The sequence below is a fragment of the Lissotriton vulgaris genome, chromosome 1_1 (genome assembly GCF_964263255.1).
Source record: "Lissotriton vulgaris chromosome 1_1, aLisVul1.2, whole genome shotgun sequence".
Taxonomy (NCBI): Eukaryota; Metazoa; Chordata; class Amphibia; order Caudata; family Salamandridae; genus Lissotriton; species Lissotriton vulgaris.
Window position 1 is genome coordinate 1483794730 of NC_141685.1, and position 25313 is coordinate 1483820042.

The following is a 25313-nucleotide window of genomic DNA, read 5'->3' on the forward strand; positions in this document are numbered from 1 at the left end:
TTACTAATATGCTGTCGCCTATATATAAAACCTTGATTAAGACTCCTACTCCTGACTCTGTTCAGAGACGGAGTCAGCTTCCAAGTACTGAGGAACGGGGAGTTTTAGACTCCACAGCTCTCAGATGGATTACAAAAGTTAGAAGATATAGTACGAAAGATGTGTTAGAGACATTTATGCAATGGGGAGAGCCAACACAGCGATACGTCTTCGACGAGATGTGCTCGTTGTTGCGTGAGGAAATAGAAGAAGACGATGTCGAATCAGATTTGGAAGATTTAATTAAGATTCAAAAAGAGTTTGCTGCTGGAATGATAGTGGGCGATAATATAAAGGAAGCGATGGAACTCATTTTGAGTTTTAGGATTGATCCATCTCTTCGTTCGCCGAGAGATTTAGAGAAAGGTAGAATGAAGCTAAGTCGCCAATATCCTATGAGGGAAGTTCCTCCAATTTGGCGCGAAGCAGTACAACGTGATGATAATGCGGGTATTGCAGCTGCTCCAGCACAGTTCCAAAGAGTATGGATACATATTCCGTGGAAGCGAGCAGAAGTGTTAGCAGTGAAACAGGCCTTGCCAGATCCACGTAAGAATCCAGCCGGATATTACAAGGAATTAACACAGACAGTTGAGGCTTGTATAATGAACTTAGCCGACATTGATATGTTGTTTGGTAATGTAGTTCCACAACCAGTGTGGGCTAAAATTCGTAGAGAGGATCATCAGGCTGCTTTAGGTGGTGATTGGGCAGCTATCACTGCAGCAGATGCTCAACAAACAGGTGGTGCGAAACCCGAACCCCTAATTGCTAATCTGCCAGGTAGAATAATAGATTTAATGAAGACTCTGATGCCAGCATTGCGTGTTAATTGGGATAAATTATCCGCATGCAAGCAGAAGAAAGACGAAAGTGTCTCCGACTTCTTCACGAGGTTCGAAGAGACTTTTGTAGACCATAGTGGTCAGGACATGAGCACTGAAGGAGGACAGAGATTGTTTGTCGATAAATTTGTGCATAATTTGTTACCCGAATTATGCAATAAATTGAAAGACTCAGAAAGTGCGTGGGCTGTATCTACGACAGCGCAAATACTTGCGACTGCACAGTACTATGAAAATAGGGATAAAGAGGAAAAGGAGAAATCAGAGAAGAAAACGAAAGATTTAAAGACTAAAGTTCTTTTACAGCAGGCGTATCCGCCTCGCACGAATCAGACTAATATGCAACAGAATTCGTATCAAAAGACAGATTATAATTCGACCAGGCCTCAATACCAGTGGAATCAGTGTGCGTACTGTAAGAAAGAGGGTCACTATAAAAATGATTGTCAGATTTTAGCGCAAAATAATGCGGCAGCAGCTCAGAGAGGTCTTGGTGGTTTTGCGCAGAATTCTAGAGGTCGAGGACGAGGTGCTATGCCTCCACAAACTAATGATCGTCCTTCTAATCACTTTGATCAGCGAAATGTACAGTCAGCTCAACAGAATAGATCTCAGCAATATCTTGTTGAGGATTATTGTGAAGTTGAAGAGGGATTTCAACAAAATGGGTACTAGGACAGCCATAGACAGAGAGAGGGAGTAGTATCAGTTCCAGTGGATCAGAGTGGGCCTTATGTCGCAGTAGCAACATCAGGTGTAGTCGAACCGTTTCTGTTGGATACTGGTGCCGCAAAAAGTTCTATCATGCATGCGAAACTCCCTGGCGCACCTTTGTCTGGCTCAACAAATGTTTCCGTAGGTTTTTCAGGCGCCCCTGTGTACAACCCGATATCTGGTCCTTTGTCTATTTCTGTTGGACCGTGTCAATTGAAAGCACCCTTAATTTTGACGACAGGTTGTAATGAAAATCTGCTTGGTTTAGATTTGTTAAAACGACTATATGCGACATTGTACTGTTCTCCGGAAGGAGTACAGCTTACTTTGGGTAAAAGACTCACCTCTCCGATGTACTTGTCAATGGACGCACTCCCGCCGGAGCTACGTTCACTCCCTGATTCTCTTTGGGCGACTGGTCCCAATGATGTAGGTCTACTAGAGATTCCACCGTATGTAGTAACTTTGAAAGCGAATGTGAAATTTCCAAGAATTCCTCAATATAAAATATCGAATGAAGGTGAGCGTGCACTCTTATTGATTGTGCAAGATTTGATTAAAAAAGATGTGGTTGAAGAAACGCGAGGAAATGTCTGTAACAGTCCTGTCTTACCGATTCTGAAGCGAACAGATCCTACAAAGCCTCCAGTCTATAGGTTTGTCATAGACCTTAGAGAAGTTAATAAGATTGTAATTCCGCAGTTTCCTGTAGTGCCAGACATTACTGCCTTATTAACCTTGATTCCTGCTACAGCTACATGGTTCTCAGTCATCGACTTGAAGAATGCCTTTTTCAGCATTCCGATAGCCGGGGAAAGCAGAGATATTTTTGGCTTCTGTTTAGGAGGTCGCAGTTTCAGATTTAAACGCGCTCCACAAGGCTACTGTGAAAGTCCATCTATTTACAGTCAAGCTTTAAAAAGCCAGTTAGATTCTTTTGTCCTTCCTCCAGGTTCTGCCCTAGTACAGTACGTAGACGATCTTTTGGTGGCTGCCGATGACAAGGAAACTTGCAAAGCAGCTACAATTTCACTATTGCATCATTTGTCTAAATTGAATCATAAGGTGTCACCTTCCAAAATGCAATATTGCTGCCAAGAAGTAACCTACCTAGGTCACCTCTTATCAAAGGAGGGAAGGAAGTTGACCCCAGAAAGAATAAAAGCAATTACGCAGATGAGTGTTCCACGCACACAGAGGGAAGTACGTGCCTTTCTAGGTATTACCTCTTACTGTAGGCAATGGATCCCAAATTTTTCACTTTTAGCAAAGCCGTTGGTAGCTTTGACTGGGAAAAATGTTCCGAGTCCGGTGCCATGGTCTGATGAATGTCAAGAGAGTTTTGCTGAATTACGAAAAGCTTTGTGTTCAGCTCCTGTATTGGGCACACCTGATTACAGTAAGCCATTCACGCTCTACGTTCACGAGAGAGAAGGTTGCGCGTTGAGTGTCTTGACACAGAAGTTTGGTGATAAACAACGCCCTTGTGCGTATTTCTCATCAACATTAGATCCGGTAGCTAGAGCATTGCCTAGTTGTTTGAGGGCTACAGCGGCAGCTGCAGCTTCCATTCGACAATCTGCTGGTTTGGTGATGAACAATATGCTAGTGGTCATGGTTCCTCATGCAGTGGACACACTCATGAACCGAACGAAGACACAACACCTTACTAGTGCGAGATTATCTGGTTACGAGCTGACGTTATTAGCGAGTCATATTCAGATCAAAAGATGCAATGTATTGAACCCAGCAACATTGTTGCCGACTGATCAAGAGTCGAGTGATTCTGAGCCACATGACTGTTATTTCAAAACGGAAGAAGAGACAAAAGGTCGTATCGACTTGAGAGATACTCCTCTATCCGACCCAGATGGTACGCTGTATGTGGACGGGTCATGTTTTAAATTGGAGAATGGTGATGTGACTGCTGCCTACGCAGTAACGACTTTGAAGACGATTGTGGAGACTGCAAGAGTGAGTCAGAATTCTGCCCAAGCTGCAGAGTTAATAGCTCTTACGAGAGCGTGTGTTTTAGCTGAGGGAAAGAGAGTGAATGTGTTTACAGATAGTCAGTACGCATTTGGCGTGGCCCATAGTTTTGGCCGGTTGTGGAGAGAAAGGGGTTTCATTACGTCCCATGGGACTAAGATTCAACATGGTCAGCTAGTTAACGACTTGTTAGAATCTCTAACCTTACCGACTGAAGTTGCGATTGTGAAGTGCAGTGCTCATAAAGCAATCACGGATGATGTTGGTCGGGGAAATGCCTTTGCTGATGAAACCGCTAAACAGACAGCTAGAGACATGATGAGTAGAATGTACGTTGCTACGTCTGCAAGATGGATTGCTGAGTCTGGAATGTGTGAGGACACAATGGAAAGTGTGAAAGAGATTCAGAAAGAAGCGACTGAGGAAGAGAAACGCGTATGGAGAGAAAGTACGGGCAAATTGGACTCGAATGGATGTTGGATCGATTTGACAGAACAGCAGCGTTGGATGTTGCCTGATGCGTATGTGCTTGCAGTAGTGACGATGGCGCATGGAGTGGCGCATATAAGTTCTAAAGGGATATGTAAGATGTTAGCTCCGGTCTGGAAGAATGAGGGAATCAGTAAGTGTGCAGAGAGAGTGGTGAAAAATTGTATGGTGTGCTTGATGCATAATCCTGGCAAGGGAACTCCAACTCCAGCTGGTCATTTTGCTCCTCCTTCCTGTCCCTTTGAAGTAATACAGTTAGACTTCATTCACATGGAACGCTGCAACAATTTAAAATACGTCCTGGTGGTGGTCTGTGCTTTTTCCAGGTGGATAGAAGCATACCCACTAAAGGACAACACTGCTTTATCAACTGCCAAAATTCTTCTCAAAGAATTTTTTCCTAGGTTTGGAATGCCACGGATTGTATGGTCAGATAACGGAAGTGAGTTTATAGGGAAAGTTATGCAGAGTGTGTGTGCTGGTCTAGGATTGAAACAAAAATTTCATAGTGCGAACCATCCCCAGTCTGCTGGTTTAGTCGAGGGTTACAATGGCACCCTCAAGCTTAAAATAGCCAAAATTCAAGCATCCACAGGTTTGGCTTGGCCAGACGCACTTCCTTTGGCCTTGTTATCAACGAGAGCAACAGTGCATTCTAGAATAGGGCTTTCTCCATATGAGATTGTATTTGGCCGCCCGGCAAATGTCTGGGGTGTGCCAAGGCCTAAACAATTCTGCTCCATTGAATATCCTATGTTGATAGACTATCTTTACGACTTGACTGCTAAATTAAGTCTTATTCATCAACAGGTCTTTGATGCTTTGCCAAAACCTCCGGAGAGTCCAGGGCATCAGCTGAAACCCGGCGACCACGTGGTGGTCAGAAATTTTGCGAGGACAAAGAATCTTCAGCCTCGCTACATCGGCCCCTTCCAAATCCTGCTGGCGACGAGGACAGCTGTACGTGTTGCTGGTCGCAAGCACTGGATCCACGCTTCTCACGTAAAGCGTGTTCCACTGCCGCTGCCCTACGACGACTGGGTGAAGAAGGGAATTGGTGCCTCCGAATCTGAAATAACTCCAAAATTTGTCCCTTTCAGCGATGCCGATTTGATTTCTGACACTTTGAAACGTGACTCTCCTCTTGAAAAGACTGCTTTGAACATTGAAAATTTGTCTCCAGCATCAGAAGAAACTTTGCCATCTGCGAACGTAAACTCTGCAACAGCTGCTAGTGATACACTATTCTCCGATCAGACAGTACCAGCGAAGCAGAAATACAACCTTAGAAGCCATAAAAAGGACTAATAAAGCAGGCAACTGCATACTGTGATTTTGATATATATATATATATTTTGAACTTTTGCCTTCAGCCAGGAAGTTTGCTATTGTTTATTGTTTTTAAAATTGCCTTGCCGTCTGGGTAGCCGTAGGGTCGTGGCTGTGTGCCTAGTTTGAATTTGCAGGGGTCTGACACAAGGTCGATCTTTCTGTTAGTACTGGGAACTCCCAGGGCTGACAGAGGCATTTTCATCTACGTACACATCATCAGTGGTCGCGAGCGGATTGTAGAAGATGGAGCTTCCTGCGCTGCAACGAAAGAATGTGATTTACGTTCGCAGAAACAGACTAAATAGAATTCTTCATAGCAAATGTTTCTTGATGCAATGTGCCATTACATTTTTGATTGTTTTAGCAACACTGGTGGGTGGAATTGTCTTTAGCATAAATTTGATTTTTGTGCCAGTATCTACAGTACCTCCCCTTGATCCTGCTATTTCTACTGTTTCTTCTATACACTCTTTTCACTCGTTTCCGGAACATGAGCAAGCTCGACGCTCAGAATTCATTAATAATACTTTTGTACAGCTCTTGCACCAACACCAACTGGTAGTTAACACGACAGACTGTTGGGTGTGTGGCTTGATACCTCACACTATGGATAAAGGTATTCCCTATCTGGTTTTGCCTTTCAGCTACAATGGATCATTTCAGGCCCTTCAAACCATCTTTGCTTATGCCCTTGAAACTTATCCTCCACGTCCACCACGCTCCACTAAATATAACTCTGCCAACAAAGCTTTAGTCCAGGGAATTATTGACATGGTCAAAGACGTCAATAATACTCCATCATACCCTAGAGACGAATTGCGAGTATATTTAAGTTGGAATACTTCAGAGTATCGCCTTAGTTTAGGAGAAAGCAAGCGTAAAAGCTCAACTCCAATCTGGGTCGTACCTCACCGAGGTCAGGTCTGTTTGCAAGGTAATGGGAGAAATCCGAGAGCTAAGCTAGGGAGGAGTGAGTGCGTAGAGACTTATGTGTTTCCGGCTAACTCTTCCCCTGCCTTTCTTACTGCTAGGGGTACCTATTTCATTTGTCGAGACAGAGCTTATACATGGTTGCCTGCCGACTTCTCAGGATCATGTTATATTGCTCGATTATTGCCTCCGACATACACTGCTTCACCTGATTACCACAGAACAAGAGTAGCGAGAGGTGTCTTCAGCAAGGAAGATACAGCCGGTCAGGAAGCTGGAGACTTCTTCAAAGGCTTCCTTCCGTTCTGGGGGCCTATGGCCAATAGTAGAAACATACGTCAGCTAACACGGGTAGTTGAATCTACTATTACCGAAACTGCTGGTGCCCTTAGCAATCTGACAGCTGAGCTTCAGGCGGATAGGCTCATGACATTGCAGAACCGTATGGTTCTAGATGTTATACTTGCAGATCGAGGTGGGGTATGCAGAATGATCCAATCGAGCTGCTGTGTCTTTATTCCTAATAATGCTCCAACAGTTTACGAGGCGATCTCTAAGTTGCACAAGATTTCGGACTCCATACATGTAGATGAGGGAAACTGGTCCTTCATGGAGTGGTTTTGGACTCTGATCTCAGCGTGGGGATGGAAGGTTCTAATGGTCATTGGTGTCATCCTAGTATTCCTATTCCCATGTTGTCTGATTATCCAGTGTGGTCCTGCTCTGTGTAGTCTTTGTGCTGCAACTTGTCTCAGGAAACCACCTGCATTTGGAGAAAAGACACGAGAAAGGATGATGATACAACAGCATGTCACTGACCTGATGAGCATAGAACTAGATTCAGACATAGATTGAGTAATTGCCTATGTAAGGGCAAAAGGAGGGTCTGAGGTTCCGTGACGGTTCCGTGACGACTTGAACCCGTGTTTTTAAGTTTGTCGGAAATACATAAAAATGGTATCAGTGAACCGCAAATGATCCATTTAGTATATCCTAGTGTTTTCGCTACGCTACGAGCAAGAGCACTCCTTCCACTGACACATTTCTGATATACCCACGGCATCCATCTTAAGATCATGGCCGCCATTTTGTGGTTCCTTGCCCTCACATATGCAATAGCCTCTGATCATTTCATTCACTTCACTTTGATTAAGGACACGTAGCCTTAGCCGGAGATTCACCTTTTACATGACACGTGCACCTTAAACCAGATCACGCTGAAGCTGCATGACTCGACAAAGGCTGCCTCCTCTGCCCGAGGCCAGCCCACCTGAACTGGTTTTCCTGTCCATTGTACCTGATCATGATTAGGCGGCCGAAGCCGGTAGCCTTGCCCATTTACAACCCACAAACATCTCTTATCCCGCTTTTCTATCTCCTGCACCTGGCTCTACTCTTTTCCTTCTGGGCCTTTATTAGGGGGAGGTAACGAACTTTACGATGAGGCGGTCCGGGTCTTGAATGCAATATTGACAAGGGATTGTGATGGACTGGTGGGAACCCCTCTTCGTGATGTTTGGTATCAGATATTATCGACAGTTCCTGTGTAACGCCAAATATTTATTGTTTAGAGACACAAAGGTTTGGGAATGTACCGACATGTGAAATATTTGCCTAGAGCACAATTTTTAGTATATAAGGAGCAACCCACTTTGTACAAATCGAACAGTCTCCTAGATTCTGCCCGTGTGTAGATTCTGTGACTTCTGTGTCCCTGCAGTAATAAACCTTTGGTCTTTGACGCCACCATCGAGAAGCCCGTGTTTCTGTTCATTTGTGCACCAAGGCAGGTGGGACTCCGGGGTCTTTGGGTGTTGTACCCTGACACCTCTGGACGGAACCAAAAAAGTCCAGAACTCCACCACGCAGGTCAAGTAACCATGGCAAAATGGAAAGGTCACGCAACCCCCTTTCCTCGATGACCTGACACCGAGTTTGAGTCACTCCAGTTAAGGTAAAGAAATTTGAGGTGTGCATCCAGGAACTGAGAGCCTTTTAAGGGCAAAAACGATTTTGCTCTTTAAACTACATGGCACAGTCAGGTTAAGCCTCGATGCCCATCTGGAATTAAAGCTCCAAGTTGCTCATTCAGGCTCTCCTTCTGACAGTCATGCTGCAGGCCTTTTGCACCTATAGGTTGAGAAAATCTGCCTCATTGGACGTGGGCCTGGGGAACAAGCCTCAGTTTGCTGTAGTGACTCTGGATGCTGGACTTGCACCAAGAGTAAACTTAGTAAGGTCTCTCTCCTAACCCCTCCCCATCCATGTATTTGAGTGCAGCTCTAGCACTGTGCAGGTGACAGTTGAGACGGAGGTGATGACCCGGTCAGTCAATGCAGAGCTTCACCACAACTAATAGTGCAAGAAAACAGAGACTTCCAGTGTTTGACTTAATCACTTGTTTTTTCCAGTGGCCCTATGTATCAGCCATTGCTACACTTTGCATGGGACTGAATATCCATCCATTGTCTAAGCGCACTCAAACAGGGCCAAGGAGACGTTGATTGCCTTTCCCGGGCTTGTACCTGTAAGAGATGCATGCTGGGTGGCTTTGCAGGTTATCCTATGTGCATTCTTTTGATACTTGGCCATATCCTACTTGCGTTCTTCTGATTCTTGGCTCTTAAGACTTGCTCACTGCATCATTCTAAGTTCGGCCCAGTTTCGCTAGGTCGTGTACTACCAAATAATTCTAGCTCCTCCTCCCTTTTTCATTCTCAGTTGCTGTGAACTCTACAAATAAAGTCATCAGTTGGAAAGAGCCTGGATGTAAGAAGAGTATAAAGTTTTATTTGGAATAACTTCATTACTTTTTGTTCATAAGTTTCTTGTCATAATGAATATTGTCCTGCTGTCACTGAGCCTTCAGCTAAAACTCATGCAAGCTTGCTCCTTCAAGAAGGAAGTTGGCAAAGGCATTCATATGAGCAGGTTTGGGGACAGGGTGTGTATGATGCATGTATGCCATTTTGATACTGGTTGCTAAGTTCTCATGATTTAAAAACTTTTGTAGCTGTTTACAGTCTTGTCCACTGTATAGCACATAGCGGATGATGGAAAAGAGCTTAGAGAAGATTGCTGGAAGTTGCCATAAAGAAAACTTTGTCTTTTTCAATATCACCACCCCACTCAAATGTGTGGTCAAAGACCTCTTCATATATTAATTACAGATAACCACACAGCTTGTATGGGGTGGCTGGTTAATTGGGGCATAAACGCCGTATGAAAATTAAAGTTGTGCTGTTCCTGAATGATCTAGAATTTAGCAATATACAAAGGTCAGTAGGCTATAGAGTCAAAGAGATGGGAAGCCATTTCTTTGGAATGTAATGCCCTCACACACCCAGTTGGGTGTCATGCTTCATCATCGGGCTGCTCCTCGTCTGGCTGGCGCTGCAATGCTTGACAGGCTCCCGATGAGGTGCACTTTGGTGGAGATCTTTTTCCAAATAGCTGTTTGGTGCAGTGGGGGTGAGAGATTTAGTGAGTGTAGATGAATAAGTGGTGTGGGATGCTTATGTGAGTTAAAACAGGGTTGGGAGTACCAGCAAAAACAACTTTAATTGTGGGGTCTATTACCCTGAATAAAATAAAGAGGAAAGGTGCAATGGTAAGTTAATGCCTTAGGTGTGGCGCTCTTCCTTGTGGTTGGTCAACATGTTTATTTTCAATTTTACAAGTCTAGAGGCCATTCCTCAGGAGCTAAAGTTAAAAAACTATCTACACTAAGGTGGACTAGAAAACTATGATGAATTAATGTTTGGGATTTAAGCCACCATACTATTGCTTCATCAATCCCCAGCCTTGCCACACCATCGCGATCCATCACGCACTTTAAATATAATTGCTCAGCATTTCTTTGCCTATTTATTCTCTCGGGTATAGTGTTGTAATACTTTGCTGTCTGTGGATGGTGGGTCCACTCCAGCTCATTGGCAGGCAGACTACAGGACCAGCATGAAGTCAACTGCGCATGTTGGGTTTCACCAGTCTTTTACTATGACCAGCCCAACATGCGTGCTTTAGGCCCCTTGAACCTGCGCTGTGTAAATAAGCCGAGGAGAACACAGTAGAGCCATCTGGTCTACTTTGGAGCACTGGGTCCACTGGTTCCAACTAATCCTTATGTTGTTCCCATGCGGTTTACTATTATAAACAGAATGAGAGCTATACAAGGATAGGTTCTGGACACTGACCTGCAGCTTGGCCTGTCCCAGCGGACCCATGCCCACCGTGCTGTCCAGGGGCAGAAGTATCACAGAACATGGCCAATCACTGTATGTCTTTATTTTGAAGCCATACAATGATTGGTGAATTTCTGATCTCTAATGGTGGTGAACAGGTCTTCCCTTCGGGTACAGCGCCCTTCATGCCATTGCGCATGAGAGGAATAGAACATTTCAGTAGTGTCATCTTGTCTTGTCCTCCCCAAAAAGAGCTCGTGTTTCATGGCCCGGCCTGAGTAGCAGTCCAGGCCTGTATTTGATGTCAGCAGTTATCGGATGTAAGCTTCGCAATCACCTCACAGTGTGCAGTCAGTCTGGTGGGTCACAAAACTTAAGTGTACATTCAGGACACATTTTGGTGCCCTTTATTCCTATGTCCCATCTCCTGCCATTGTCAGATCAACCTCTGCGAGTAATAAACTCCATACGCTGAGTTTCACCCTAGTACATCAGATTATCTCTGCTCTGAGAAATATTTATTAAAAGTGAGAGTTTTTAAGGATAAACTGAGAAACAATCCTGCCACCTCCCTGGTGACAATGCTCCTAGTGAGATAAGAGGAAAGTTAGGGGTCATATGTACCCTTTGTGGTGTAGAATCCAGTTATAGGTGGACCAAAATTACAGATTATTACATCATGTACAAGAGAGGTTTGTGTAAAGTGCAAATCCTGAACTCACGTTTGGAAGGTGCTCTTATAGGTGGTAATGAATAAAAGGAAGCTCGGTGCGTTAAAGGATTTGCCTTGGATCTTGCAGTCGAGTCAAGCAGGGAAGCAGGGATTGATCTTTGATTTTGCAGTAAAATACTGTTCACTTCAGGCAATATATGAGTATCTCTTTCTGACATCAAAGGTTAATGCTTTGTCCTTAATTTTTGGACGATGAGTTTTGTGCCTGGGTGATGGGCAGAATCCTCATTTAATTCTTAGCAGTTTTACACAGTTCGAAGCTTGCCTGTGGGCATAAGAGTGCTACGCAACAGAGATAGACTCCATTACGCCTTTCTTACTTAAATTACATTTTCATTTTGCAATGGCCATGTGTGTTCTGAGAGCATCAATATGGCATAAAGAGCCTATAGTTTCAAGTGCATTTTGTACCCTGCAGTAACTGTTGAACATAGTTAATGCAGTGTGTAATGCTTTGAAATGTTTCACGACTACACGTTCAGAGGTGCTTTAGAAACCTCCTTGCTTTCTTACAAAATTCTTTGTATAAATTAGTTATAAAATGCGCAATTGGACCCTTTTTCTCAGTTTTCTGACAAAAAAATCGCTTAAAAGTCGTCCTCAATTTTTACGCCTCACCACTTCAAACTGTCACCACCACCACCCCTGCATCTTACCCGTGCACATGAAAAACAGATCGGAGCAATAGCAGGTGATCCCCACCATCCCAACTGATGGTTTTGAAGGTGGAGGAATGAATGTTACTTGTTCGAACAGCCAGTGTCTCTTAGCCACTCGACCAATTCATTTTTCTGCATGTGGTAGACTGGTGGGATGATTATTGTGTTGAGGAGCATGACAAAACCCAGTCAGTCAGACACAGCACACCCCCTGCGACCTGGGCAGAGGCGCAATTTCATTTACCAGAGTTACAACCAACAAGCATTGGCGGAGTTCGGGATGGGACACGTATACCTGGCAGTGAAACGCCTATAACAGTGCCACTTGGCGGTGGGTCACTGTAGGTCCCGGAGTAGAGTAATAAACTGCATCTTAAATTGAAACTCCAGTGGAGAGGAATGTGTTTACCTTTAGTTTAAAGCTACACACTGATGTGAGTAATATAGGCTATTTATTTTAGTCTGCCACTCAGCCGTTTTAAGTGGCCCGATTCTTTGTTGTTAGCTTGTTGAAAATATCCAGGCCTAGCTGGAGAAGAGCCACAAACAGGCTGGCTCCTGCCAGCATTGTGCCAGTCCGTGTAAAAGAATGAGACGGAACCATCGCAGAGCCGGGAGCAGGGGTGCCTGAGATTAAAGGCCTCCTTAGTTCGACAGATGTGCAGTGCATACCACCACCACTGCATACAATCAGAGCCTCCTTGGGGTGGCTCGATACAAGTGAGCATGCTTGGGCCAGGGGTGTCAATAAACATATGTGGTTCTGTGAATGTTTTACATTAGTTCACAGCTGAGGTGATGAACATTCATTTGGGATTATCTCAGCTGCCTGCCATCTGGAGCTGACATCCCAAGCCAAGTCAGTCCGCTCATCCTGGTGACGTAAACGGTCTTTGACAGGAAACATTCCTCAGACTTCACTCCCCCGTGTTTTTGAGGACTATTCGATTTGGGCTCCTGCCATAATCCTGCATTAGCCTGACTTGCCCTCTAGCCACTTAGTGGCCATTTAATTACTTGCAAATGGTAGTACGTTAGTATGACTTGGAAAGACAGTGAGGTGGACAGGACTTTAATATTCAGAGGCATCAGAACACACAGGGATGTAATATTGCACTCGTTGTAAATCAAATGCTGTCTCCATGTGTAAACTAACATTTTTACTGACAAGCGAAATCTTGATCCTCTGTTTTTTTCTTGGTGTTTGAAAACCCTTTTCTTTGCAATGGCATGCGGGGTAAAAGTATGCGTTGTAATGAATTGTAGTGTAAAAGTTGTTTCCCCTCTCGAAATGCCTTCGGGCGCCACTGGTTTGGCAGGGGGGCCACACTTTATCTCCATCAGCAGGTTCACCATCTGCACCGGTCAGGCCCCACAGATCTCTTGCCAGCTAGACCAAGACCTTCCTCAGTGCCAGCTCCAGTGCAGACGCCCCCGGCGCTGCTATCCTCATCCTCATGCCCAACTCCAACATGGAGGCAGATGGGCATCCCCCGACGCCGTTTCCGGAGTCGACCTGGACCATGCTGTCCGGATCGGAGCCAGTGCCTTTTACTCTTGGTAGGCCTGTAGAGGGAAATGAATGGGATGGGTCTGGGGACCTTTATAGTTACCAGCATCCCTTAGATGAGGAGGACAACTGTTATGAGGAACTGGTGAAGGTCACTGGGCTAGACACTCGCCTGACACAGGTTTGGTCTCTACTCCTACTGTAGCTATGAAAGAGGAAACCTCTCTTACTATGGTGGTGTGTAGGGTGGCAGAGGTCTTGGACCTTCAGATACCCACAGTGGCAGTCAAGACAATCGTCTTGACAGAGATGTTTCAGCCAGTAGTCTCGCCTCCGAACTCTTACTTCCATTCAGGGAAGCCCATACTGTTGTCCTACTTGGGCTTGATCCAATCCCTGTACAGGTGCTCCTATGCTTTGGGCAATTGCCCACCACCTTCCCTCCACTCCTTGGGACCCCAGCTTCCTTACCACTCCCCCACCCCGGAGAGCATGACAGTCCAAGCCTCCACTTCTAGGATCAACCCCAGTGCATTCCCTACCACTCCAAAAGGCTGGATCCCTTCGGAAAGAGAATGTCTTCCACCAGCCATGCAATGCGGTCGGTGAACACCGCCTGCATTTTGGATTGATATTCCTATATGATCTGGGATTTAGTTGCCCAAGTGCTGCCCATGGTCTCAGGGTAGGCCCCCAGCCATACTCTCCCAAGCTATTGCTGAGGGGGAGAGATGCAGCAAAGGTTACGATATAATGTGTACTTGACATTACCGACTCTCTGTGTAGAGTGATTTTATCGTCGGTGACCCTGCGACGCCACACCTGGTTGAAAACAACAGTTTGTTTTACGGGACGGGCAAGCCTCTTTTATGGATATGCCCTTTGATGGCTCTCATCTTTTTGGATAGAAGGCAGACTCAGCGCTGGACTGCTTTAAGGACATCAGAACTATGGCCAGATCCATGGGCCTGTCTTTGGCACCTTGTTACCCCCAGTCCACCTTCCACCCCTTTCGTGGTTGCAGAAGGGTCCCAACTGCATCTATACTGTCCCAGATACCACAGCCAACAGGCTTTCCAGCCTTTTTATGGCAGAGGACGCAGGTCTTATAAGCCACATAGCTTTGTGGGGTACGTAGAAGTTAAGAAAGAGAAGGCTATGCAGAAATGGACCGTCTCAAAATAGATAGGGCTCTGCATCGAGATCTGCTACGCATTGGCCAAGAAACAACCTCTTGAGGGTTTGAATGTTCATTCCACCAGAGCTGATGCTTCAACCACTGCATTACATTGTGTAGTCCCTGTCCTATATATATGTTAGGCAGCAACGTAGACATTCTTGCACCAGTTTACCAAACACTACTGTCTGAACAGTCAGGTCCATCACAACGGGCAAGTCGCCCGTTTGGACCTACTGCACTCTTCGATTTAAAATTAACTTTCCGACACACCTTTGGGGAGGCATTACTTGGGCATCTATTCTAAGGTAAGGAATCTGCGATTAGAAGTCTCTATCAGATGAAGAAGTTACTTTACTTCGGTTACACCTTATCTGATAGAGACTGTATCAAGCCGCAGATTCCTTACCGACCCTCCCATCCTTCCTACTCTGTGAGCCAATTGCAGTATAAGGAACACCCTTCTCAGAGCTTTAGGTTTTCCTCAGCAGTGGTCAGTTTTCATCTTGGCTCCACATTCCAGGCGTAGAAAGTGTTGAAAGTAACTGACGTCAGCACCCCTGGGTGGTGCCTATATAGGTACCATGCATGTCACTTCCGGCGTGGACACCAGTGATGCAGAGCTTAAAAACCCTACCTACCACCATGCAAGGGTACTGCTCAAAAGTGTCCTGGATCCAGTCTGACACCTGGGGATTATTCTAAAATAAGAAATCTGTGGCTAGACAGAGCCTCTAGCATATAAGGCATTACCAAAGGTAAGTAATTAGTTTATTTCGTGGGGATGCTAAAATACACTCCCCTATTGGAAGGATAATATTTTGTACGTGAAAGATATCACAAGTTGTCCTTCCCCTTGAACCCGAGGAAATCTATTAGGTGATCAGTTAATGATTTTACATAAATAAGGCATAGTCCCATTAGGCCTTTGAGCATTAAGCTGTTGCTGGTAGAACATCTCACATTAACACTTAGATGGTGAACAGTGGTGGAGTCGTTCAGGAATCTGTGGTGAAATAGGGTCTGTAGAATAACCACTATTGAGGGCAGTGTGGCCTTATTGCATTTTAACGTAGCGTTGATGTCTGCTCTTTGCTTTATTGGTGAGTCCGCGAGGGAGTCGCCCCTGTACTTTTTCTGTGGTTGCAGATTTTTCCCATCATTACCAGCCATGGCTACCAGACCTCTCTTTGCTTGTATCAGGTTGAACCTTCTGGCCTCCTTCTGCGTTGTGAGCTGACCTTCTCTTCCTTGTGGGATCACTACCTTCGCTTCCTTATTGCGCTCTCGCCATATCTTATGAGGTGGTGTTGTTGTGGTGTGTTCGCCGTGCACCTTTGAATGCACGGACCGCCTTAGTGATGATCTGGTTGCCGCCACCTTTGTTGTCTTACGCTGCTTAGGTCAGTGCCAGGGTACCCGAGTCCAGCTCGCTGTTTTTCCATATGCCCGTTCGTGCCTCCTCCTTAAGTGGCGTTTTGGCGCACCTGACTCTGGAGTTGTGACTCTTTTCAGGGGGTTGGGTCCTCCGATCCTCCTTGCCTTACTTCCGTGGCTACACGGAAGGTTGTATCAGCTGGTCTTGGTTTTGGGCTCTTTGTCCTAAGCCCCCCTTTTTATTCCAGGTGTGCCTTATTGTCTCTGCTGTTTTTTTTTTGCACCACACTTGGGGGCGCTTTATTGAGATGTGTCCTGCTGTTTGTGTTTCTCCCTTTTCCTGGGCCTGAGCTCTGAGCCACCTTGCACCCGCCACTGCCCTCGTGCGACTGCCACTACCCCCAGTCGGGCCGCACGTGGCTTCTGTTACCGCTCGTGTTGAGGGTGTGGAAGCTTTCACCCTTCTGCTTTTTTGGGCTGGGTTTGGTTGCTCCTGTTGGTAAGCCCTAGTTCGGCTTGCCCTCTTTTCTCTTTGGTCTCTTTATTGCTGTTGTTGCTGACCCTGTCCCTTCTTCTTAAGGTGGGGGCCCTCTGCACGTACAGCAGTTTCGCTGTCGTATCAAGCCCTCCCCAGGTGTGGCCTGCGAGGAATGACTGTTCTTTTCTGCTGCGCACCTCTTAACGCCTTCTAGTGCTGTCACGCGGGGGGGTGTTCGATTCTATGTTGTATTCTGTATTTCAGAGCCCACTGCCCTCTGCATTGGCTGCACTTGCCCCCCTTTGTCTCCCCGCTCCACTCGCCTCGTTTGCGTTCCTTGGGGGTTTTTTTTCCTTTGGGCGTGCCGCTGCCTTCACTTAAGATGGCGGCCCCCTTCCTGCAATCGTGGTTTCGTTTTCATTGTGTCTGGGCGTCGGTACCGCGTTAGCGGCTGTCCGTGGTGATTGGAGCAGGGGCGGGTTGGGCTCCTTGTTCTTACGCGGGCAGCGGGGTACAGTAGGGCTGTACAGCTCCGGCCCCCCTTCGCTTGCTCGCTTCAAGGGGAGTCTTGTATTTGTTCTTTGTTTCTTCTAAGATGGTGGCGCCCTTGTTAGTTTCACTTTCGCAAGATGGGTTGGCACTCTATCTTCACCCCCGGTGAACTCCTTGGGAAGTCAATGTGGGCAGCAGGGGCAGCACCACTGACCTTGGTTCTTTGATTCTTCCGTGCCCGCTGCTGCTTCATGTGATCATATATCTTCAGGCACTGGATGAGATGGGCTACTGGGTGTAGAAGGCCCCTAAGGGATGCCAGTGTGGAGTATGGAAAGTCATGGAATAGGGAATTACCGGCATCCAATGCACTAGCAGATGTGGTTGTGCTAGTGTACCCAGAAACCATGTCCTTTGTCAAGTGTGAACAGTAGGGCTGCATCGGATATTAACTGCACATTCATGATATTTTGCATATGTACATTTTTCGACCCAAGCTCCTTTGTTGTTTTGATGATAACAGTAAAGGGTGAGAAGTAACTTATAATTCATTAATTATTAATTAGTTGTTAAGTAATATTAATTAATTAATTGATAATTAAATATGTTAAAAAAAATTAGGTGCGAGTTGTGGGGTTTGTAGGGGTAAAGGGTGAAGAGTAAATTAATTGTAGTTATCAATTAGTTAAATACTATTAAATATGTATTCAACAGTTAATTATTTTGATTTTGTAATAATTTTTTTTTAAAGTTTAATTTTAGGTGTGTGTTGAGGGATTTATAGGGGTAAAGGGTGGGAAGTTAATTTCATTGAATTAATATTTAGAGCCTCGTTACGATGTCGGTCGGAAAGCATCCCGACCGACTCCTTGTCGGAATCGTTTCTGACCAACTCAGGTTCAGCGGTTACCATTTCTGAACACTGTTTGGTTGAACTCCCATTGGGCAGGCACGGTGCGTCCATTGGGGCGTGGGGGCCTAGCCCCCCCCCCCCGCCCGCAGCTCCCTCGGCGTCTTTGAACTTAAGTAAACTGATTCAGTTTACTTAAGTTCAAAGACCCGAGGGAGAACTGACAATCATGTCAGTCAGCATGACTCGGACCGCCCGGTCTGGCTTCATGTTGACTGACATGATTGTCAGACCAGTGGAGGGCAACAGGCAGCAGCACAAAACAAGTGCACATGAGTAGGGACGGAGGGCGAATTTTCGCACCGTGCCCACTCATGCGCATTTGTGTTTGCGCTTGTTTGCGCATGCCCATTAGGAGCCCTTCGGGCTCCTAATGGGCGTGCTACGGGCGAAGAATAGCTGTGCCCTAAGCCTAGCCTGGCGCTGCTGGCAGCGCCAGGGTTGGCTGAGAGGAGCTGTAGGCGGCAAAGGACCCTGCGGCAGCCCGGACCAGCTCAGGACCTCACCTCAGGTAAGATTTAGATTTTTTAAAATGTATTTTAATAACAGCAACCCCCCCAACCCACACGACACCCACGCGAGCCACGACTGTCTTATTTCTGGAGCGGGCGAGGATAACAAATAGCAGCAAGAAGTGGTGCTGGGTCAAGGAAAAGAAACAGAAGAGACATATTCCTCTGCCCCACTCCTACCCACTACCTGGAATTTAATTATCAGGGCATTCTTTAAAAAAATATCTCCTCACATCCTCAAAGAAGACAGTCTCGGGGCAAGCCAGTTGAAAGGAACGCAAAGCAATTATTGTTTCCTGTTGTGACCCTGGCAAGTGTGCCACGCGCTCCTGTTAGAGAAAAACGCGCCAGAGCGGTTGGCAAAAGCGCTCTTGTTACCTGGCCCCCATGCCGCTGGATAAAGACAGGTTTTTGTTTTGAACACGGCATTAGACTTAGGGTCCGACCGAGACCAAAGAAAGACTGTCTCTGGGCTGCAGGTAAGGCAGTATATCTTTATTTGTACCCAGCGTGTTGATGTTCTGGTTGCAATGTACTGCGATGGGGGTGTCCGGGAACAGCAGTGGAGTCGTAAGACAATGGTTGTTGGTGAAGCGAAAAGCACACCTGGCAAATGTTTAATACATGGTGAGCTATCAGTGTGCTGTTCTGCGCCACATGCCTTTTAGATGATTTTCTGTCATTTATTTAATTAAGTGGCTGCAGCTGGAACAGTGCGGACGAGCCAGCAACAATTGGGTACTTATTTGCAGCTTATCGGCTGACATCCAATTTTGGCGCAAGGCTCAGATTATTATTATTATTAATATTTTTTTACCTTACTATGAAATTATTTTACTTTTCAGTAAAGGTAAAGTGAACGAGTATTTGGATATTTAAAACATTAATGATGATATACATGTGTTCTGGTTCGTTGCACCCTTCTTTGAGTTGTGATTTTGAAAGCGTCTAGCCGGCTGTCGGAGGCATACTTCACGAGGTAAATGTTTGTGACTTGTATAATATAATGAATGGTAGGTCACAAGTGTGCGTCCTGGCATCTAACAAATTGAGAAGTTTATATTGGGTCATGGCAACACCTGCAATCTTCCCGCTGCATTAAAAATACCTCTGAATGTCGACAGAAGCTCATGGCTGCAATGAAGCAGACTGACACATAGTGTTAGTACAAGTCTGAGACTTGTGATGTCAACAAATAACTCATCACCAACTTTGACGCCTCACCACTTCCAAAAGTCACCAGCCACCACTGCCGTTGGGGAGCCTGTTTTCCAAAAAATAACACAGGCTCCCATTGAAGAAAGGGGTAGTGGCGAAGAACCTTGCACCCTGTGGTGGGCACCCCTTGGTGCCAGCCACACTGTGCATGGTATTAAAGATGGGTCCCATGGGTACCCACACGGGCCCCAACCGGGTGCCTCCGGGTGAAGGGAGCCTGCTATGGGCACAGGCCCCCAAAGTCGGTTTCCAACAGCCGTTCCGTGTTGGACAAACAGAGTCAGAAAGGTTGTCCAAATCCGACATCATAATAAGTCGGTTGGAAACACAGTCCATAGACAGCTCCGACTGACTCGGTTTCTCCGAATTCCTATCGGAACCGAGTCGGAACGACCGAATGGTTACATTGCATCGTAATTAGTCAGTCGGAAATGTTTCCGAGTCAGTCGGAAACTTGGGTTTCAACACGGACCCGGACAAACATAGTGATGAGGCCCTTAGTCTGTAATAAATTATATTTGTTAACTAATTTTGTTAATTGTGCAATACGTTTTTTTTTTAGATGTGGGATGTGGGTTTTGTAGGAGTATGGGAAGTAAATTAATTTTAAGTAAGTCAAAATTATATTTTTAATTAATATTAATCAATAATTTGGTAATTAATTATATTAATTATGTAAATACCTTTCTGTGACATTTTATGAATGTGTTGTGTGTTTTGTAAGGGTATATTGTGGGAAGTTCATTAATTATATTTAGTTAATATTTAATTAATGATAATTGGTTTGTTGATATATATTAATAATTGTAAATAATGTTTTTTAAAGTTAAGTGTAAGGTGCAGGTTGTGAGTTTTGTGGGGTTAAAGGATGGGAAGTTAGTAAATTAAATGTATGTAACAAATATTTTTTTGTTAATAAATAGTTTCTAAATAAAACTTTATATGTAACATTTTTGTATTTAATGTATAATATTGTTGTAGGTATTTGTGATATGTATTTAACATTGTAATATGTTTTTATTTTTTGTAATTTTTTAATATTAAATATACTTGTATTGTTTTTACAAAATATGTTTTTTTATTGTTTTTGAAATTATTTTATTTTGTTCAAGATTTTGTGTTTGTTTTAAATATTGCACTAACTGGAGTGGGAATAGTACATTTTTCCCCTCCGCAATCTAAAACTTTCCCTACTGTTGTACCGACTGCAGTGGAAATAGTAAATGTTACCCCTCCACTATCCAACACTTTCCCATTTATTAGAGATGGAATAGTAATTTTTACCCCTCCGCTATCCAACATTTTCCTTACTGTTGCATTCATTGGAGTTGGGATAGTAAGTTTTACCCTACGTGATCGACACTTCCCCTCCTGATGTACTGCCTGGAGTAGGAATAGTACATTTTGACCCTCTGCAATCCAACACTTTCCCTACTGTTGCACTCACTGGAATGGTTATAGTAAATATTGCCTATCCATAATCAAACACTTTAACTACTGTTGTATTTACTGGATGATGGATTTGTACATTTTACCCAGTTTTATTATTTTTACATTGTGTGGTATGGAGTGGGAGTAGTACTTTTTTCTATATATTTACTGTAATAGTTTGCATACTTTTGTATAAATGGTAGTGGGAATAGTACATGTATTACATTTCATATTTGATCATTTATTTCATATTGCTATAATTTACATTTTATGTTTTTTGTTTATTTAAAGCTATAATATTTTTTAATTAATAATTATTTTAATGTGTACCATTATTTTAAGAAATTTGTAAGAATTTTAAGTGCACTTTATTAATTTAATTAGAACAGTTAGTTTTTTTAAAGCTTTTATGTTATTAGTATATATATTTACTAGTTATATTTTTAGATAAAAAAATCAACATTATTAATTAAAATGATATGTTTTGTTTTTAAGCAGATTTATGTAAATGTATATATGAATTATTATATATGTTTGTTCACATTTTTTAAAGTTATGTTTATTTGTTATATTTGTTAAAATATATATTAAGTCTATTTTATTTATTTTATTTATATTACTTTTTAATATATTTAATATTTATTTATTTTATTTATATACATTTAAAAACAATATTTAATACAGCGATAATACAGCGATATTAATGACATTGTGGAGTGGTGTGGCTCACTGGTTAGAGGTGGCAGACCCGGAAGCAGAGAACGGCCCGGGACCAGGGTTCAATTCCCGACGCGGCAGGGTTGTGGACCAGGGTCAACGGACTCGATAATTCTCGCCTCAGTGCCTACTCTAACCAGGGATCACACTCGGCAACTCTGGGCATTAAGCTTGCCTCATCTCTACAACGGCCCCACACAGACGCCGGGGATGCCTGGTTTCACCTTGGAGATACCCAGAAGGAACCATCTCACAGGGAAAGCCAGGACGGGTTCCCCAGCGTTCTTCAGCGCCAGGACACCCCGAGATGGGGTAACAGTGCACTTTACAAGTATCATCATTACATTTTACAAGTATCATCATTACATTTTTACATCAATATTTTCCCCCCAATATTTTTGGTGCTTACTATCATAAGTATAGGATGACAATATTTTTCACTTCAATATTTTGGTCACAATATTTTTGTCTGTCGTAATTTGAGGGTCAATATTCTGTCAGTGAATTGTCCCAAAAATTTAATAGAACCCAGCTCATATTATACAGAGCAAGCAGATTTGGCCCTCTGGACAAGTACATATCGAGGTTGTATCCACCCACAAGCCCATATTGTTAAGCTGAGGCAACAGTATGCATTTTTATTAAAGTCATCCCCAGTACCTTGGCGCATTATTCTTCAGCTGTACCAACTTTCTTCCCACATTTTAGAACCTTTCCTGAAAATCTCCTTCTTCACTTATGGCCAATCGCACCCTGTATGTAAGCTATTCATTGTGCTACAGAGATCTTCCAGTATCAGGGCTTTAGCTGCAGATCTGTCTTTCAATGCTCAAGGTTCATGCAGCCAATCTATCCCTAAAGTCGCTGATTGCGAGGAAGACAGGATTTACCTTGTTCCATATTCTTCCATAGAGACAGAACCCAGAACAGAAAGCACCCTACCATTTTATTGAAAGCGTCCCCAACTGTGTACAAGTATCAGCACTCAGGAGCCAGGGTAGGCTTGGTCACTGTAACAACCTAGGACCAGAGGGAGTTTGTCAGTTCTAGGATGATATAATCTGGAAGGAGTCCACAAGCGGAAACATTAATAAACAATCATTTTAGTCTGGTTTCATTTAGTAGTATCCAAAGAAACACAATAAGTGGAGCTTATACAGGAAAAAAAAGTCCACACTTGGAGCTAGACAGAAATACCTGTGTAGGAGGCTGGTTTAGTATATGGTGTACACTTATTTAAGTGATGCATCTGGACCTAATCCAGGCAACTGTTATGGTGATTTTAGTGGTCTTTGATAATCATAGAAAGTTCTCAGCGTAGTAGCTGTGGAGAGCAACCTTCAGGCTCATCTTGAAGGAGTGCTAAGCAGTGTGTTTTATCAATTTAGTTAATAGTGTAAGTTAAATGAAAAAGAACCACTCAGTGTTTATATAAAAATACCTCTATTTATTACACAAAACTCACTAACAAATTGGTATATCTCCTACCCGAAGATATCAACACAATACACAAGAATACTTCAATTGCAATCAGGTAAGTAGCACAAAATACAGTGGTGTCCAGGGGGAGACCAAACCATATACTAAGAAAGTGGAGTGTGAACTGCAAAGGACTTGGACCAGAAGACCCAGAGTACCCAGGGACACAAGGTAAGTACCCAGGAACTGAATTGGGTGGAGAAGCACACCTATGTTTTTTACTTTTTTTGGTTTTCTGATACCTCTTTCTTAATTCGAAATAATCCTAATTTTTTACAAGCGTGCAGCTGAGGTGGCACGTCTGTCCGCAACACCATATTACGACACTGGGAACTTTTACAGCATGAACCAGATTTTGAAGGGATTTTTTCACAAAGACCCATCTTTGCATACACCAGATCTAAGAACCTGAAGGAACTATTAAATGCTCCAGTGATACAAACAGAGCGAGTTCAGAAAGGGATGAAACGGTGCATGAACTGTGTCCACTGTAACAACGTTATCATCGGGGCCAACTTAAACCATCCACATACAGGCAAAATGTTATCACTTTACTATGACTGTGATTGTAATTCTCATAACTTGATTTATTACATCAAATGCCCATGCGGAAAACTCTACGTGGGGAAGACAGAGCGAAAATTGAAACTCCGCATATCAGAACACAAGAGCACCATCAGGAATGCTAATATCAAGAGTAACCTTGCCAAACATTGGCTTGAAAACAAACACAACATTTCCCAGATACAGTTCTCAGTCCTGGAGAAAATGAAATCACGTGAAGGAGAGGATCTGACCAGATCCCTCCTTCAAAGAGAAATATTTTGGATAAAGAGACTAGGGACTCAGGAGCCAAAAGGACTCAATGAAAAAATTGACTATTCACGTTTCCTATAAATAAACAGGTGCACCCGTGGTAGAATGCATGTTTAGGTTTTAGACTGACTGACAAAAGTTTGTTGAAATACTGTTGAAATGCACACTATGGGCTCGATTCCGATCCGGTAAAAAAAATCCCCCGTACGAATCGTATCCGGAGCCGTTTCCCTACGAATCGTAAACACACCGTACGACCCGGCGAGTACGATCCGGACCGGGTGATCAGGACGCTATTCGTACGGTCCGCGTCAGGTAAGGGCGATCCGTACGGAAAAGCGCTCAATCACATACACACCGTACGCCACGTACACCACATGATCGCCGGAGTACGCGCCGTACCCCGGCGATCATGTGGGGTACGCGGCGTCCCCGGGGGGGGGGGGCGTTCTGTACTTGTTTCGGCGCAAACTATGCGTTTACGGCTGTTTCCAGCTCCCGTAAAAAAAAGGCTCGTACGTTGCGTACCCGACACGAATCATACTTGCTGGGTCGTAAAAACCAGCCGCGACCCGTAGCGATGTCACGTACAGCGGCTTCCGAGTGAGACTCGTATGGATATTTTAGTCGTACAGAGTCCTGTACGACTCGTATGGTCTTTGGCTCCTGTTACGGATCGTACTTCGTCGTACGTAAGGGGACGTGTACGGGTACGATTCGTACGGGGAAAATTGCTCCGTACAACGATTCGGAGCGCATTTTACCAGATCGGAATCGAGCCCTATGTATACGATATGTACGTTTTTGATATGTTTATTTTTCATGCACTGATTTTCTTCTTTTTTAGTTATTATTTGTTGTGTTTAGTCACCGTTTGTTCGCTCGTGGAACTTTTGTATACACTGTAGTAAGGACGTGGATTGCAGCGCTTTGGGTTCCGATCACTCGAGAGTTGTTGAGATCATTGGTTTTAGAGTCAGGTTCTATCCCTGGCTAAGATGGCGGCATGGATCGCATGATACTAGTGGAGTCCGTTTTCTATTTTTGTTACGGAAGTAATCGCACCTTGCGCGTTATGGAGGCTGTTTAAAAACAGTGAGGAATGTTCCTGAGAGTTTTATGCCGAATAGTATGGGAGCCTGGTGGAGCGATATTGACCACGGATTTGGCGTCCATAAGGTAACGCGGTTGACAAGGGTAGGGTAAAAGCCTGGGGTTTGAGGAGAATGAGTAGTTAACTGAGTGTGTTCCGTTCTTCAGGGAGGAAAGTTTCGTCATTTTG

General features: G+C 44.2%; 1 protein-coding gene across 1 annotated transcript in view; it reads left to right on the top strand.

Moving 5' to 3' along the window:
- The window catches only part of FBXL13 (F-box and leucine rich repeat protein 13), a 1406730-nt gene that overhangs the window by 1118855 nt on the left and 262562 nt on the right, over positions 1–25313 (top strand). The gene's annotated exons all lie outside the window — the stretch shown is intronic.